Source organism: Mastomys coucha, unplaced genomic scaffold (genome assembly GCF_008632895.1).
Source record: "Mastomys coucha isolate ucsf_1 unplaced genomic scaffold, UCSF_Mcou_1 pScaffold21, whole genome shotgun sequence".
Lineage (NCBI taxonomy): Eukaryota > Metazoa > Chordata > Mammalia > Rodentia > Muridae > Mastomys > Mastomys coucha.
Window position 1 is genome coordinate 182,211,802 of NW_022196904.1, and position 6,032 is coordinate 182,217,833.

A 6,032-nucleotide genomic window follows, 5' to 3' on the forward strand; every position below is an offset into this window, starting at 1 on the left:
CAGAACCAGGATGGATTAACTTAATTTACTGTCATGACAGCTAAAGCACTACATCCGAAGCTGGAGGTCTCAAGAAACAAAAGAGAGCAAGGGAGGGGGAGACACTGAGTACAGGGTAAGCTTGCATCCGTTTTCTGACACACTACCCAGCTTCTAGCACCTTTATAGTCAGATATCCGCAGAGCGTGCCACACTTTCCCATCTCTCCTTCACTCCTGCCCCTTCCCATGTACTTACAGATATGATCTTCTACTCAAAAATCTTCACTGATAGTAGTTCTGAACTCTATATCACATTGGGTGCCAGATATAAATGAAGATTAATCAACTCTATTAGCCATTAATTCTGACCCACCTCCCCCCCCCCAATAATCAAGTCAGATTCTAATGGACTTATTTACTAAGCTCCAGCTTAATTACTGGAGGAATTACCCATATCTGACTTTCTTTACTTGCCAGATATTTACTCCCCCAATTCCGCTTTCCAAATATTTGGTGTTTGTGTGCTCTCGGGTTATTTGTGCTCTACCAGCCTGTCCTCAGAGTCCATTTAGAATGGGCATATGCTCCGTGGAGATCATATCTAATGAAGATCTCCTGTTACCTTCCTCTTCCTTCATCTTCCCACTCTTTTCTCTTTTTCTTCTTTCTTCTTATGCTCCCTTCCTTTTCCCTTTCAACTGCCTGGTCCAAACCTCTACCCCCAGCCAGGTAACTGAAACTCCACCTCACTCTATTCTCTCCAGTAATTAGTTTTAGCCATCTTTATTTAACCAATAGTTTTAAATTGGGGAGCAAATCTTGCACAACAAAAGCTAATATACATGGGAAATGGCAAACACATCTTGGGTACACAATTTAGCATTTAAATACATGGCAGCACAAGACCAATCCCCAACAAGTTTTGGTCTTATCATTTGCCCTATTGTGGCTATGCTAGATAGTCCACATGACTAATAGCATTCTACTTTCTGTCTCAGGCAAAGCTTACTACCCTGAAGCATGCATTAAACCCTGGGATTGCTCAAGCCTAAGTATGAACTGTGCTCTTCATTCCCACAACCTCCTACCCTTTGAAGACCACACACCTACACCTTTGAGACCATCTGCTTGCAGTTGATTCACCAAGTTCCCCATATATGTGACTCACACATCTCATCCAAGTTCTGGCTTACTCAGCAGTTGTATTTTCACACTCCCCAGTGCTATCTCAAGTCTTCTCAAGTTTCCAAAAGTCCGATATTGACATTAGAATTTCTACTAAATTTTTGGGCTTCTTCCAAGAGTACAAACCAAAATTTTGAGTCATATCATAACACATCTGTGTTACAGTTCATATATCAGGCATTTTACCTCTTAAATATTGTTCATGTCTTTCTAACACTTCGTTTCCACCTTTGATAAAGAAATTGGCATATAACGTGAATGTGACAATGAAATATCGAATGACCGATTCTCCATTATGATTTACTGAGAGCCTGGATTAATAAATGTGAACAATTGTTCGAATGTCATAATCATCAGGAGGAGAATGAAAATACAACTTCATGAAAATTTCCATTTCACCTCTGTCAGAATTCCTACCAACAATACCACAAATAAGAGCAAATGCTCTTCAAGGTATGGGAAAAGGGAACTCTCATATATTGTTAGTGGTAATGTGAGTTAATTTCTTACTATGAAAATAAGTAAACTTTAGAGGTCCATCAGAAACACAAACCTCCATATGACCTAACTATTACGTATCATTCACTAGAAAATGGACATAGTTTCAGATGCTCACATTAAGTAAAATAAGTCAAACTCACAAAAGCAAAAGTTCATGTTTTACCTAATTTTTGTGTCCTAAAATTTATAGATAACATAAACATATTATATTATATATATGAAAAAATTAATGGATTAGGTGAAGGTATGCAACTACCAAGAAGACATTGGTGTTGTAAAACTAGTTAAAGATTAAAGAGAATATGGACTATGCATGGAATTGTCTATGTGACAGCAAATGGAACATCCAATAAAACTGTACCTATCAGAGCAAGGAAATAAAATTTGGCCTACAGCATGGAATTCCGAGTTGGTCCCTACTAGAAAAGTTCTACAAGTTTCTGCACACTTCTACAAGAATGAGGTCACACTGTTCTCTTTTTCCAAGATGCAGAAATTTAAAATTTTCATCCTTGAGGACCACATTGGGTAGTCAATTCTTTATGGAAAGACCTGCAATTCCCCAGCTCAGGCTTCTGTTAACACGTAGTACCCTAATTTGCTCTTTGCCCCTTTATACTCAACCATGCTCTCTCTCTTTGGGCACACTCCTCTCTCTCTCTGGGCAGCTCTTCTCTATGCCAGTCACTTCCTCCTTATTGCCCACTCCCTTAATCCCAGATAACTTTATTCCTTTAGGAATGTTTGCAGTTATCTTTTTAATGATGTCCATCATTTATATTATTGCTTTGTCAAAGATAATTATTTTTCCTTATGTGTTCAGCATTTATAATTACCTTTTATATACATCCCTCAACCAACAAGCTCATTAATGAAAGCATACCCAATTAGCCTCATAATTGTGTCCCTATAAATAGCTTACTCAATATATTTAAACATATGTACATATACAATACTTTTGTGTTACCCTCCTGGTTTGAATCCTGCCTCTCTTAACCACATCTCTCTGCCCACCTCCTGCTATTTGCCACGTCTCATTACTGGCTCCAGTCACATCGGAAATCCCGTCTGGTATAGAGACTAAGAAAATGTTGATTGGGTCTTCATTGCTGATGTACTTGGGGGAGTGGTTTTGCCTCACGTATTCTACCTGTTGGGGAACAAAGGATTGGCATCAAATTAAAGATGACTGAGTGACCACAGCTCGTGTTGTCTTATTTTTATCCTCCCACATGGGTAAGGTACAGAATGGCTAGCCTACCTCCTCCTATCTCTTTTTATCGCCTCCTATTTCTTTTTAACTCCATATTCCAGGTAACCCTACCCCTTTTAACATAGTTGCTGGACAGCAACACTTTTGTAAGGATACAGCTTAATCATCTAGCATAAGTAATATATCCATGAAAAAATATCTGTCTTTTACAGAGAGAATTATGTCTGTATGAGACACACTTACCCTCCATACCCACACCCAATACACACACACACACACACACACACACACATGCACGCACACAATGTAAATGTACTTCTTGACATGAAACAAGTCTGTCAGAAGTGCAATTTTTCCATAATGGTAGTAAAGTCAAAATAGCTGAAATCTAGATATGAAATCCATATGGGTATGGATAATAAATGATAAAAGATTAACAGTAAAATAAAAATGCATGGCTAAACCCACTGAAAACACAGTTATGAAATTACATGATAAAAAATTATAGTATATATTTTAGGCTAAGAAGTACTATCATCAAAAAATAAATACATTTTGAATGTTTAGCAAAGAATATCAAAACACCAAACACAAAAAAATGTGTAAGAGTAATAGGCAGACAAGCTGAGCACGCAAAGGAAGATTGGTTCTCCAGTTGTACTTCAGGAAGTGTTGTTTGTGTTGAGTCCTGGGTTAACATTTTGATTTACTTCCTCTAGCTCCTAAGTGGAGATTTCTTATGCCAGAATCATTATCGAAATTATCTATTCATAGTGAAAGACAAGGAAAATAACATAAACTTTGCACACTGATAGAAAAATTTGTGCTAAGATTCCCAACATTGTTGGAACTAAAGGGGGCCTTCTTTGAGTAGAATTGTTTTGCAGTTGGATTCTAAAGGGCCCTTTGCCATGTGCCATTTGAAGGAATCATAAGGCATTTCTCACCACCCAACTTTGGAGGCAGTGACAGAAGCCCACATAAAATACAACCTTGGCTTAAATTCTAACACAGTAGTTGTTGATAATTGGTTAGTCTACCTTCCTTGTCGTTTTCAAGTTTTTTATATAACACCACTTCTATATAACATTAGACCCTTTTAATGATGTTCATTAGTTGTAGTGATTGCTCCTTCGTAATCGAAAATTACTGTCAAAGGAGAATGCTCAGGACATGTTCATTAATAGAATTTCATTTCAGCAGGAAGAGGGGGCTGGTGAGATTGCTCAGCAGGGAAGAGCAACTGTTCTTCAGAAGGTCATGAGTTCAAATCCCAGCAACCACATGGTGGCTCACAACCACCCATAATGAGATCTGATGCCCTCTTCTGGTGTGTCTGAAGACAGCTACAGTGGAAGAGGAGGTTCATTCAGTGAGAAAAAAAATCCTAGTGGAAAAAAGAAATTGTTTTCTAACTGATAGATAGAACATTATTACTGTTAAGGGAGAACATACTTGAGAGGTATCCTTAAAATTTTCAAAGATGCCACCTCTGATTCTGTAATACAATGGGTAGCTCTAGTAGAACGCTAGTTTCATTTTAAGGCTGGATTCAGACATCACCATGCTGGGCTTTGGAATATTTTTCTACAGTAAATTCTAGGTATATGTAAATACAGACACATTGCCTAGGTAAGCCAAGTCTGGATAGTTTGTTTGGTAGCTTTCTTTTTCTACTTTATTTTGGTACCATATTTTCTTGCCTAGTAGTACATAATTTGTACATGAATTACGCATATTACTAAGAATACAATACATTTGGTTATAAATGTATTCAGTAACACATAGATAACACAAAGATATCAATATGTTTATTGTATGTATTAATAATTAAATCAGCGGTCTTATTCTCCTGAAGCTGGAAAAATACAAATTGACAGTAACTAATGACTTCTGTCCAATCTTATCTTTCAAATTACTTCCACTGGTAGCCACTTATGGCCAAGAATGGATATTTCAAATGATTGACCAATTGGAGTCTGTTTGGAGATGGTTGACCACCAGAATCCCACTGAAAACGGGAGGAAGATAACAGATAAAATGATGGTTCATACTCTAAAAGTCTGTTCAAGGTGCTTTCTGGTTTAAAAGAGGCAGAATGAAACATTCCACACAGGAAACTTAAGAAAATAAAGCAACTTGTAAGGAAGAAAGGTAATCGCAGACTAGCATAAACACAAAACTTATCTAAGGAACACTTCAATTATGGTTATTATTCAGTTTCTGATGTCTTATTTCCTTTAGTATTCTTCAGAACAAGACTATGATTGGTACAGTATTTGTAATAATTTCTCAGATGAGGATCCTGAGAATAAAAGGGAATGTAATGGGTGATCTTCATTTGCAACTTGATTGGAATCACTTGATTGGAATCATTTCTGTGAAGGCCTTTCCAGACAGGTCAGCTGAAAGAATACCCATTATGAATGGGAGCAGTAACATCCCTTGGGTTAGGATCTCAGGTAAAAATGCAAAGAACAAACAAACATTTGAGGAGAAAGTCAATTGAGTCTGAGAAGTCTTCTTTTATTTTTCTTGAATGTGAGTCCACTGTGATTAGCCACTTCATCCTCACAGACATAGCACCGTACCTTCCCACTCTGATGGAATGACTCATTTCATTTCAACTATGCACCAAAATAACATCTTCCCTTTTTATGTTGCTTTGGTAAGGTATTTATCACAGCAACATACAGTAACTAATGTGTCAAATAAGTGGTAGAGTTTTATATCATTTCTCTTATAGCAAATGATCAGCTTTCTGACTCTAAATTCACTGAGTTTTATCATTATGCCTCTATCACTGCCCTTAGCATCTTCTCCCAGTTTCTAGGTTAGATAGGAAAACAATCACAGTGGTCTTTGATGGAAAGAGAGCTATGTAGTAAAAGTACTTGTTATCAATGGAAAGCCACCAGTAGAGTATCTAGTTATCCAAAGTGACTCAACCATCTCCAATTATAGGGTGGAGATTGATGGGGTTCAGGTGGCGGTGGACATGTCTGCAGACACCAGACACAAACAGCTCCACATTTAAGAGGTTTAATTAAGGAAGAGTGGGGACCGCGGCGCAGGAAGAGGGGGGAGAGGAAAAGAGAGAGAGAGAGAAATGGAAGAATTGTCTCATATATACGGGTTGTGACGTAGCAGGT